Here is a 12,822-nt window from a genome sequence, read left to right as displayed (position 1 = left end):
TGAGTTGCTCACATAGGCCCAGAAACAGCACCCTCCACTTGTTTCTGGAGACCACGATACCCACATCTGCTAACCCAACCTGCCAACACTCTCCCAGTGGCACATCCTGAGGTTCACGAATGGACTGGCAAACTTCTTGCAGGAAGTGTTCTCAAGAATGAAACAACCCCAGAGGACAGCTTGAGACAGGGTTGGCAGTCAGACCTCCCTGGGACAAGGCAGCCGCAGATGCCACGTGGAGCCTGCTAACTCATGCAGGCCTGGGTCCGACCCTTCACGGAGCTGTGCAGGAGGGCAAAGAGAAGCTTCTGGTTTCAGGTGTCTCCCACAGGCACAGGCCAGGTAGTCCTGACGAGGGGCTTGAGAGGCAGGTGGAGGGGCCCGGAAGTCACGGAGCTGTGCTGCTGCGCACACTCATGGACCCTGAGCCCAGCTCTCCCCAGCCCACCACGCACACAGCCTGGCCCCAAAGGAATGAACCCCTCCTTCACCCAGAAAATGCGACAGGTGCCCAGAGCCGTGCGAGAGAAGTGCCTCAGCCCCATGGCACCCCACCATCCGTGAGAGGGAAGGTGGTGGCCGAGGCAGGGGTGCGAGCTACCCCCTCGGGACCACAGCACGTCAGAGGTGGAGTCCAGGAGGGGCAGAGGGCCCAGTGAGGAGCCAGCTGGGTGGGAGCTGTAAGGCTGGGTCTGAGTGGGTGCCTGGGGCCTGAGAAGAAACCCCAGGAGTGGAATTCCGCTCCTGCTGGGCTCCCGCTCCCAGCTGCTGAGTAAGCCCCATGGCTCAGGCCTTTTCTTCTTTGGAGAAGGGTCAGGTCACCGTACTCTAGGCCGCATCATCCGCCATGGGCCCTTTCCAAGGCAGCAGCCATGGCCTGGGTGCTCTGGGCTGACGGGACGCTGAGTGCCTTTGCTCTGACCCCGCTTGTCCCCACGCACAGCCCAGCCAGGGTGAACTTGGGAAGCATGCAGTCGACCGAGCTCAGACTGAACATGTGGTCAGCTACATTTGTCACAGGAAGTGCCCACAGGCCAAGAAGTGGTTGTGATCACCCCACTGCAGCTTCCTCTATTGTCTCTCAGGATGACTCGGAGGAATTCCCCTTCCTTCCGCACCCCGCCAGCGCGCAGACCCCGACTGACATCACCTGGAGTCCCATGGCTGCTGCCCGACACGCAGAGGCTCTGGTCCGCACCCGGGTGGCTGGGCCTGCTCTGCTATCACCACCCTCGTGTCCGTCAGGCCTTCTGAGGCTGCCGAGAGCACACAGACCCCTCTGCCAGGAAGAGCAGGGCACCCCATGGACTCCAGGACCATTCTATCCCCGAGGGGCTTCTAGAAGGTCTGGGGGCCACCCATGCTCATATGGAGAACTCATACTCATGCTCATATGAGAACCTGTTGAGTGCCAGGGGATGCTGAGACAAATGCACCTGCTCCCCAGCCTCATGGGCCCGCAGATGAGGCACTCTCAGAACTGCACCTGGACACCTGGCCAGATGTCCCAGGTGCTCTGGGACACCAGAAAGGTCAGCCTGGCACAGACTGTCAGACTGGCTTCCTAGGAACTGGCACCTGAACAGAGGCCTGCATTTAAAAAAATATTTTTGAAAAATTAATGAATGTGGTTTAAAAAGGCAGAAGCTCAAAGGACAGAGGGTAGGCATACAGTGACCAGTAAGGCCCTTGGTCAGGCTGGACTCCAGAGCTCTGCCCACTTCCGCTGCACACACAGGCACAAGCTCCACATGTACACACAAGCTGACACACACTGCACCATGCTTTCCCCCTTACTTCTCAGAGGCCTCATCCATTTTACCTGCACAATGCTTAAAGACATATATGGCATCTATACCTTTCTGTACAAGTGAACACATCTGAAGGGTACATTCTAGAAGCCAAATTCTTGGGTCAAAGAGTACATCCACTTTTGGTGAACTGAGTCTTACAGGATGAGCAGAAATGGACCAATACTGAGAGGGGGTCTTGAGAACAGAGGCAGCGGCAGGAGGGAGCGTGAGGGCACCACAGAGCAGATGCTGCAGTCATGCCAGGAGCAGCGGGAGGGCTGGGGCTGCAGAGAGAGGTGGCCCGGGCCGGGCATCGGGGGCAGTCCCCAACTGAAGGCTGGGATCTTAGACCTCAGCCTGCAGGGAGTGAGGGGTAAACAAAAGTTTTATTTTTAAACAAGGGAGTGGCAGGGTAGATCTGCATTTTGGAAGGAACGTTCTGGCAGCTGTGTCGACCACAGAATGTAATTCCAGAGGGGCACCTGGAACGACCTGCAGCACAGTCCCAGCGCTGGGGAGGCAGGCGTGCGGGGCCTGAGAGGGAGTCCTGTTACCTGTGTAAAAGTCACTAGGAAATCGCTCGGCAGTGCACTGCACTGAGTCCCCACACATTAATTAGCACCCAGTGATCACGAACTATTACGTCTGGGTGATTTTTCTTTCCCATTACACTCCTCATATTCCTGATTTTGGAGCCTTTTCCTCCACCCTCTAAGGAGCCACACCTCCTCCTCTCCACCAGCTGCTCCGAATGCACATCTGAAACCAGAAGACCTGATCTCCATTAATTAAATCTGCCATTAAAAATTAAATAACGTGAGTAAGAGGTATAAGTGTTATCTCTATGGGTTTCAAAAGTCACAGTGTTCCTCAATTACTTCCCAAGCAGTTTTCATATTTCATACTGTCTGATTTCTCCAAGGGCCTGGATTTGCAAGATCAAAAGAGTGTGCCAGGGTGAGGGAAGCATAGCGAGCAGGTTGGGGAGGGGGGGACAAGGAAACGGGTCACAGGCCATAGAGATGGTCCTGCTGCCCCATCACAGGGCCACAAACAGGGATGCAGAGTGCAGGGAAGGGCAGGATGCAGGAGGGGAGGCAGCCTGCACTAGCCTAGTAGCCCCGTACACAGAGCGAGGTGTGGGCGACCATGGACCAGAAGAGAGCAGAGCTCAGTCTGATGGCCTGGAGAGGAGTGCAAGCCCTGGCAGACACACACCCAAGTCATGAGCATTCATTAATTGCCTACTATATGCTGGGTGTCACATAGTCTGTGAGGCATTTATGTCCAGCAGGAAAGAAAGAATTAAGCTGTAAAGAGTATTCCAGGAACATGCAGGAGGCAGCCTGGGGCACCTGAACCTGGGTCAGGACCCCGCTCCTACAGGGTGTAAACCACTGGCCAGAGCCCAGACCTCTGTGTGTGGTTCCTCAGCTTCTCATCTGTAAAGTGAGAACAATAACGGAGCCTCCTTCATACAATTTTGGGGAACTGGTATAGATGTCAATGAAATAATGCATATAAAATGCTTAGAACAGTGTCCGACTTGGAGTAAACACTCAATAAATGTTTTAGGAATGTAACACCCAAATGCATATTAACCAAGGAATATATTTGGAAGAGAGATCTGGGAATACTGGGAGAGTGAGGGAAGGTTTCTTGAGGATGTAAATTCCACAGAGGGAGGGATTTCCACCTGTTTTGCTTGCTGACCTATCTCTAGGCTCTGATAGTGCTGGCATGTTGTGGGTCCTCAATAAAAAGTTCTTGAAGAAATGAAAGTAGGGGTCAGAACCACTAGAAAAGATCTGACAACACAACTTGGATGTTGTCGTTGGCTCTGTCAGTTGAGAAGCTCTGCCGAGCCAGGTGCTCTGTGGGCACTGAGGACAGAGGGGCACAGACACCACCCTGCTTGTGGGGAGCTTGCAAACTGAGGTGAAGCCCAGGCCGGTGCAGCATGGGGCGTGAGCAGGCTCACGGCAGGCTGAAGACTGGGTCAAGAGAGGGCCACAGGGGTTAAGTGAGAATCAGGAACTTGGGGCCTTTCCCCTAAAGGGAGAGCATTTTACCAGACGCCTTGGACAGTATAGTCACTGATTCTGCTCCATGGCTACAAGCACCGTGCAAACAGGAGCGCACTGCTCACAAGGTACACCAGGCCCACTGCCAGGCGCTGCAGCAGAGATGTCCGCACAGGCTGGCCCCTTCACACCCAGAGTGGTGCTCCAAGGTGGGACTGCCCGCCCCCCCGCCAGCTGAAGACACGAGGCTCGGTGAGGCAAAGGATCCCACCCAGGGGTAGGATAGGGAAACAGGCGGGGCCTGAGAACGGGTCTGCCAGCCTCCTATGGAGTCACAGCCTTCTCTCTGGGCCCAGCTGTCCCCCAGGAAGAAATTTAACAACCCAAAGGCCATGTGGACAGGACTCAGACACTATGTTCAGTTACATGTAGAAAAACGTGAAGCCTGGGATCCAGGCCTCCTAGAGCAGGGGGAGATTTCCAGTCAAATTAGCGCAGGCTGTGGAAGGGCCTAGGGGTGAGCAATGGAAAAGTCCCAGTGTCTGAGGAAGAGAGTGAGGACAGAGAACCCCGTGCCAAGATGCACCATCCCGGGAGACCTGGGGCTCACCAGCCAATCACCAGAAGCCTCCCAAAGCTCACGGGAATGCTAAATTTTAAGGCAGGTGAAGAAAGTAAAGGTATTCAGGATTTGGAGAATCTCTGACTTGAAAATATTTAAAAAAACATGAAGAAGAAATGAACATATGGCTTTTATAAAAATCCCAAATAGTCAATATAAAAATTTTTAAATCTCAGGACATGTACCCACAATGCACTTGGTGAAAAAACAGAAACCCAGCTTTGCTGAACAGCTGGTTGTGGGCATTTCTGAAGCCAGCTGCTGCATCTCTGTCCCTTTCCCTCCTCCCGGGTACCGTCCCCTACTCTGCTGCCATGTGCAGAAGGGGCCAGCTTTCCAAACTTGCTGTGGCACTTGCCTTGCACCAGGGGGCACAGCCAACAGACTTTCTGTCCCTGTCTGCTCGCAACAAGTCAGTCTGGGATCCTTGCAATCCCGGAGCGCCTTCCCCCTCCCCAGTCTCCTCACCCCTGGGCCCGCCATCCAAACCGGTCATAGCCATCGACGCTCAGGGCCACAGCCAGGACTTGCCACACCCCAGGATGGCCCTATCTAATCCTCCCCCCATGGCCGCCCCCCACACGGTCCCACCGGGGATGTTCCCTCCATCTCCCTGGGACCGGCACCTGCCCAAGTCCCCCTGAGCATGCCTTCTGCCCTTCTCATTTCTCCCCCGCTCCTTTCCTGCCCCCTGCCCTGAGGCTGTTGAGCTCCAGGCCTTAGCCCTGTCCTGCTGCCCTGTCTGGGCCCTTTCTTAACTCTGCCTCCTTCCTCTTCAGTTTGGGCCCCGATTCCAGGTCCTCCCATCATACTCTGAGACCCTCAAGCTCCTCGCTCCCTGGGGCACTGGCTGCACTGCCAGTGGAGCTCCAAATCCTGGACTACCTCAACAGCCTGCCATCTGCCCCTGGGCCCAGATGGGCCCAGAGAGGTTCAGAGATTGGCCATGACTGCAACTGCCACAAGCACAGGGCTGCAACAGTAAGTGAATTTTCCACACAACTTGGAATTCTTGAAATTTAGGTTGGCCTCCAGCTCATTCCCCACAACAGTTATCCTGACCTTAAGCTGTTACCCAGCCCTGAATTCCAACTGTCGGCAGATGACTGTGTCCCACCTTCAGAGACTACAGAGCTGCTGCTGGGCACGGTTGGCCCATTTCCCCCAGGCGTGCCTCTGCCTACGCCCATGACGTGTCCCCCTCGGAGGAGAGCCCACCACCCACCTGGGATCCTGGGTCCCAGGGTGACATGGGAGGGTGCCTCCGTCCCTGAGCCTGCTTCTGCATTGGTCCTATGGGGAAAATACCAATCTATCTTTCAGCGGTGCTCTGAGGATGCAACGAATAATGAGCCCAGGGCTCATCTGTTTCCTCCATTCATCCAACCAATACTGAGGGCCTCCTGTTCACCAAGCCCTGCTCTAGAATCACAGGGCACAGCAGTGAGCAAGAACGCTGAAGGCCCCACCTTCATGGAGCTAGCGGTCTGCGTACCGAAGAACGGGAAACAATTCCACTCAGAAACAAGTGCCATAAAAAGACCCGGGGGATGAGGAGCAACCAGATGGGGTGTGGCTGCTTTTAAATAGGTTGCTTCGGGAAGGCCTCTCTGTAGGGGTGACCTGGGGTGGGGATCAGAACAAGGTGAAGAGAGATGAGATTCGGGGGAGGGCCTAAGACGGACGACACTTGGTGTCTTCTTGGAAAAGCAAGAGGAGCGTGGTTGCAAGATGTTCAGGCTGGGCAAACAGACGCAGGCAAGGGCAGGAGTGCCTGGCCATGCCCACGCAGAGCATGGGGCTGGCAGGGAGCCACAGGCGCTTCCACTGGGGTGAGGGGCTGCTGTGTAATAAGAGACTACAGGGAAGGGAGTGGAAGCAGCCAGGCCACCGCAGAGACCCAGGCGAGAGATGGTGGGCCATTCACTGAGGGTGACACACTGGATCTCGCCCTCAGCGGCAGAGAATCAGACTCGGTCTGGGTGTTGATGAGACCAGGACAGCCAGTGGAGGAGTCTGCAGTTTCTGCTCAGTGAGGGTCAGCTGAACACCGAGATCCCCTCTGGCCTGCAGCAGAACTGCACTCCATTAATAATTTGATCCCATTCGTGTTTCCTCTTTCCTTTTGTCAGACCTGCTTCCAGAACTCTGAGCCTCATGAACACTCATCTTCTGGTTCTCCCATTATGTGTCTGCCCCTCTACATTTGCTGCGTTGGTGACCCCACCGCTTCCTGTCCAACTCCTGCATGGGGACCTGTCAACGATCATGGCTTCCTTCCTCTTGGGGCCCTACACACTGGCAACCAGCAGGTCACTTTCCCCTGCTCGTGCCCCCATCGACCCCTCTTTGTCTCCCCACTGGCTCTGCTTTCATCCCATCTTTGTACTCTTCTGAGGACGCACCATACTTGTACACCAGACTGGTGCCCCTGCCGCTACCGCCTCGCCCTCCAGCTTATCCTCCACGCTGCTGGGAAGCCATCCTCAATGCAGCTCTCAGCTTAGAACTTCCCATGGCCCCCACCCCCTGCAGAGGGCACCTGAGACTCTCCGGTTGAGATCACCCCAATGAGTGACCCAGGCACTGCCCCAGTAGGCTCCATACCTGCACTGACTCACCGTTTCCCAAGCTTCCATCAAGTTCTCTCTGCATCATCTCCTCCACCAGTTCTTCCCTGTCCACCTGAGCGACTCCGATTCATGCTTTGAGGCCCGACAATGTCTCTCTACTGGGCAGTGTTCTTCCTCTCCCACCTCCCGGGCAAAACTCACAATTCCCTTCTCAGTGCCTGTTCCGCCTTTCAGCAGCATTCCCCAGGGCTCTACAGCTGTCTGCTAACCTGCCTGTCTCCCCAGCTTGGACTGCAACCGCGGGAGCTCAGGGTCAGCGCCTTGCCTTTACTGCTGTCCATCACCCCTACATAAGAATGAGTGAAGGCGGCATTATCTGGCTCCCTCCAGATTCTGCACCTCTCTGGACTCGGTCTCCTTCCCATTCTCACTGATACTGGCTCAGCTCTGCCCTCTTCACCTCTGGCCTAAGGTAGCCAATAACTCTCCACTTGGTGGGCTACCAGTCCCTGGTGCTGCCCTCCTCACGGCCGCAGGAACAGTGCCCATGAAGCGCATGCCCGGTCATGTCAAAGCCCAGTTTATGCCCCTCCCCATCCCACCAGGGCACCCCCATCCTGCCCTTCCAGGCACTCCTCATTCCCTGGACATCCCATTCCTAACACACCTGGCTGGCTGCCATCTGAACCTTGCTAAGATGTGAAATGCTAATTAGTGTTGTGACTGTGGTTTTAGGTGAGACCCTCCCTGAAATATTTGCATTTGTGAAAAGTCAGAGGGAAAAGGTCGCTGGCACTTTCTGCTCTGCCACAGTGAGGAGCCTAAGGCTCAGGGATGGGTGTTCTGGACCAGAACTGCTGCTTCTGTGGGTCTGGTGAAGTCTTCTACCATTCCAGTCACTTCTGCACTGTGTGCCATGTTGTGCATGTGCCTGATGGGGCATGACCACTCTCTCCTTACAAGAAAATGGAAAATGAGAGCATCTTGGACTTATGCGCGCACACACACACACACACACACACACACACACACCTTTTGCACACTGTAAAATACTAGATAAATGTAAAGCTATGTTAATTGTTAATATCTGCACAGGATTTTTAGAATTTGGATTTACACTGAATACTAAACATTAGCCACCAGACTTCTGGGTGAGTGCTGATCTTCACCCAAGAACTATTTTTCTTTTTTATTTACTTATTTTAAATTGATGTATAGCTGATGTATGATATTATATTAGTTTCAGGTGTGTGATGTGGTAATCGAGGATTATCTACATTACTAAATGCTCACCACGGTGTCGTCACCATCTGTCACCACACAAAGTTATGATGTACTTAACTCTACTCCCTGTGCAGTACTTTGCATCCCCATGATTCTCCTATTTTATAACTGGAAGTTTGTACCTCTTAATCCCCTTTACTTTTTTGCCTATTCCCTCGCCTCCCTCCCCGCCAGCACCTACAGAAAACCAGTCTGTTCTCTGTATTATGAGTCTTTCTCCGAGAGCTATTCATCATTGTGTGGAGTGGACGTGTGTCTGCATGGAAGACCCACTCTGCTGGGGGCCGGGCTGCACAGGACTGAAGAAGCATGCCCAGGGGACACACACACAGGCTGCTTCGGCTGGCGGCTTCCAGGAAGGCCACACACCCATAGGGAATTGTCAGGACCATGTAGGGCTGGCTGAAGCATACGGTTCCTCACAGACAAGCTGAATGATCTGCAATGGAAGGGCGAGTCTGGGGTGCAGGGCCAGCTCCCATTTGGGAGTCTGCAGGGAAGCTCTTGTGTTAGAGTGTACAGGAAGGGATCAAGAAAAATGAATTCAGAGGAGTGGGATTATTCAAGAAAAACTTCACAGAGGAAGCAGGGTAAACAGTTCAAGGCAAAAAGATCAAAGCCCCATTTAAAATCATGCATAAAAATTTTTAAAAATGTACCTATGGTATGTGGAAGGTAAGTTTCACCCTACGCAGGCCCAGGCCTGTGGACCAGGATGGGGCACCCTGGAACCAAACAGGCCAGGCAGTGGGCATCAGAGTAGAGAAGAAAGCAAAGGAGATCTGCTAAGCACAGAGTGGCAGCTCACCTAGATGGACAGAAGCCATGTGAGGGTGGACAGGGAGGGGACTCAGTGGTGTGCTTGCAGCAAACAGGACTGACAAGGTGATCTGCGGCCCCAACCATCCCACTGGCGGATGCGGAAGGAAGCCGGCCTCTCCAGCCAGCAGCAGAGCAGCTCTGACACAAAAGCTGGGCAGCCAGCCATGCCTCGGCTCTGCTGGTTAGCTGGTTTGTACATCTGCAGAAACATATTTGGCTAAATGAGTATCTACACAGTGTGAAAACAAAGTGCAGGGCACAATAGAAAAGGACTAAAAAATTCATCCAGACATGAATTTTAATTCCGGTTCTGCAACTCACTGGTGATCTGACCCTGAGTAAAATTACACGTCTTGGTGCTCTGAAATGCTGACTGCAACAGAGTAGCAGAGCAGAAACGTTCAGGACGCCCCCAAAGCTGTGGCACCTCCAAGGCTGGGGACTCTGTGGTTAAGGAATGGGGGTGACAGGGTGACCCGCGGTGTGGTGGGGGACTCTCAGGGCCTGGGCGCATCCGGCCACAGAGCCAGTACCGGATGTTTCCACCCTTTGTGCCGGCCCAGATGAGCCGCAGAGGCAGGGCCCTGGCAGGGCACTGTGCCCAGCCTTCTGCGGCAGAGTTGGGCCTCAGTCCTTCTCTGCACTTCCGTGAGAGGGAAGCTCCCCCAGGCAGGCAGCTGCAGGTCTGGACACCTTGCTTCTGAGAACCCTGGGGAGCTAAGAGCTGACTTGAATGTGACCTCCACCTGGTCGGCCGGAGGCTGCACAACAGTACACGGCCTTGCTGATCACAGATGGCTCCGAACCAGCAGCAGCATTGCCGAGGAACTTATTAGAAACATGCAACGCCTCAGACCCTGCCCCAGATCTGCTCCTTAGCAAGCTCCCAGGTGATCCGTGTGCAAGTGATGCTGAGGAGCACAGGTGTGCAGAAGGTGGGCTCCTATGGGTTTGTTTCTATAGCACTACACTAATTTTTTTTAAATGTGAATGCCTCTGGTTGGGTCCTGGCTTCCTTCGTTCAGCACAGTTATGTCCCTGTGGTTTTAAACCTGCAACTCCACATACCTGAACCCCTCTGGGGTTCCGAAGGCAGCTGCACTATGCCCCTTGGCTTGGGGTTTACACCCTAGGCCAGCAGCCCTCCACCTCGCTGGTGCATCAGAATCACCAGGGCGACTTCATGAGCGCCGCCTGAGCCCACCCCTTGAGTGGGAGTCTGCAGACTCGTCTCGGGTGGCGTCCAGGCGTCAGCATTTTAAAGAAGCTCTCCCAAGGGACTGTCTTGTGCAGCTAAGGTTGGGAATCACTGTTCTAAGGTCAGGAAAACCTGAGCTGGAGACCTGACATCAAACCACTTAGTAATTCTGTGCCTTTAGGTAAGTTACCTAACTTCTCTGTGCCTTAGTTTCCTCATCTGCCAAATGAGAACAGTAAGAGCAGATACCTAGCAGGCCTGGTGCCTCCCTCAGGGAATGTTGTGAGGATGGAGGGAGACAGTGCAGGAGAATGTGGTGCACACACAGTGATGCAAGGAGCCCTCAGAGATGAGGGCGGCTAGGCCCCATCTCACTCGGGTGGTCGTGGAGAACTTGGCCCTCTAGTTGTCAGGATGCCACTGTCTTCTCTTACCAGCACCCAGCACTTCCGCACATGGCCTGGTTTCCAATGTCCCCCAGATCCTGCTGACATTCTTTGGGAAGAGCCTCAGCTGATCTATGTTCCAGAATGGCGCATATGTCTAAGATGAAGTCCGACTAGGAAGACGGCTGCCTCCTCTGTCCTACAGATGATACCCACATGAACAGTCACACACAGCAGCCACTGGCAGGATGATTCCAGTTGAGACAGTTCCTCTGGGGGCCTCTTTAACACCCATCCCTTTTCTCCCTCTCCCACAGCTCCTGATTTCTCCTGGGGAATCCATGTGGTTCTAGGGAAGCAGAACACATCCCTGGAGGCAGTGTGTGACCAAGGTCAGGCCAACACAGTGCATTCCAATGCCCTGGCCACAGGACTGGTGAGTGAGCTCAGCTGGTTGAGGCAGCATGAGTGAAACTTAGGACAGTGCTGGGAATGCCAAGACTCAGCTGGTATCCTGCTCTGGATGGTCCGACGAGGGCCAAGCCAAGGGAGTCAGGCAGAGACAGGCAGAGCGTGGGGACGAAGCCCAGCATGGAGACGGCACCATTTGGGGAATCCTGTTACATGCTCCCGTGCAGGCTGAGCTAGTTCGAGTTGGGCCTTTTGTTTGCTGAAGCTGAAAGGAGGCACATCATGCCCACTCTGGCCCTCTGCTCAGCTGTACCAGCTCCTACACTGAGCCAAGGGCTGCAACTTACAACAGGATCTTGTTAGCCAAGGTCACAGAGGTTGGAAGTGAGAGGCTGGGAATTCAAATCAGGTCTTTCTAACTGCCTATCACACTGAGCTTGATGTCAACGGAAACTCCCAGGTCTTCTTAAGGTACTCGTGTGGTAAGGTCTCTGGTACCAAGTAAGAAAGCACAACACTTGCTCCTGTCGAATTTCAAAGTAACAATTTATCAAACATTCAATTTAATGAATAAGATCTGGTGCGATCTTGGGAGACCAATCAATCACTGTGACAGTCAGGACACTTGATTCCAAGGAGTAGAAAATTAGACTCAGAATGGTCTGCACAACTAAAGGGAATTACTGGCTCCCGCAACTGTGAAGGCCAGTGGCACTTTAGTTAAGAATCAAGGGACTGATAAGGTCCCCCAGAACTTGGTTATTTCCGCCTCCCCACTCTGCCTTCTTGAGGTCAGCTTTGTCCTAAGTTTAGTCCTCCTCATGGCAGTAAGGGGGCTGCCAGCAGCTTCCAAGGGCCCCCTCTTCCCTGTGGTACAGCAGGAAAATAGAACAAACTTTCCGTGCCCCACAAAGGGCATGCTCACCAACGGGAAAGGCAAACAGATGAATCAAGAGACAACACCACACTCTCTGAAGTCCAAGTAACTGTGTTTCTCCAAGGTCCCAAACTGCTCATCTGTCCTTTGGCCCTAGGCTGGGCCATGTGATCTGAATCCATACTCAGGCCAGGAGGATGAGACAGGAAGATCAATTTAAGCCATCAGGGAACACATTAGAATTGGTGCTGCGTTCATTTCACTTAGGATCTCACAGGCTGCATGGACAAGAAAGGAAAGCATCTGAGTGAAAAGCTGGACATGGACACTGGAAGGAAGGACAAGTGGCTTCTGGGCAGCCCCAAACGGCCAATGTTTTTGACAGTCATTCCACACATTTACTATGCCTCCAAGCTTTGGGTAATTGTCAAATCTCATGAGGAAGCTTTCTACATCTTTAAGTCACAAATAACAATGTTAAGTGAGATGAGAGTGAGGAGAACCCTCTGGGTGCATCTTGATCTGTTTCCTAGCATCTTTCCAATATGGTACTTTAACCCATCACAGAGCCAGCTTACCCATCTTAACTTTTAGCCAACTGATTCGAATGAGGCCATCAGCCCCCACCAAATGTTGCGCGGAAGTAGTTACAGTAAATCCCAGCTACTTCCATAATCACCATTTTAGATGCCCCTGAAGGAAACAAGATCAGCCTGAGACCCTTACAGTGTAAGCAGAGCACTGACCACACTCAAAGCTGTGTGTGTGATTTCCTGTTCCACATCCGACTGCCTGCGGGACCCGATTGACCCAAAATCCTTAACATGGACGC

The 12,822-nt window shown here is 53.5% G+C and overlaps 1 protein-coding gene across 5 annotated transcripts in view; it reads right to left on the bottom strand.

Annotated features, from left to right (window-relative positions):
• CHCHD6 (coiled-coil-helix-coiled-coil-helix domain containing 6) overlaps nucleotides 1-12,822 on the bottom strand; it is a 275,900-nt gene that overhangs the window by 43,778 nt on the left and 219,300 nt on the right. The window lies entirely within an intron of this gene.

This window comes from Manis pentadactyla, chromosome 1, assembly GCF_030020395.1.
Source record: "Manis pentadactyla isolate mManPen7 chromosome 1, mManPen7.hap1, whole genome shotgun sequence".
Lineage (NCBI taxonomy): Eukaryota > Metazoa > Chordata > Mammalia > Pholidota > Manidae > Manis > Manis pentadactyla.
This window is presented reverse-complemented; position numbering and strand designations above follow the sequence as displayed.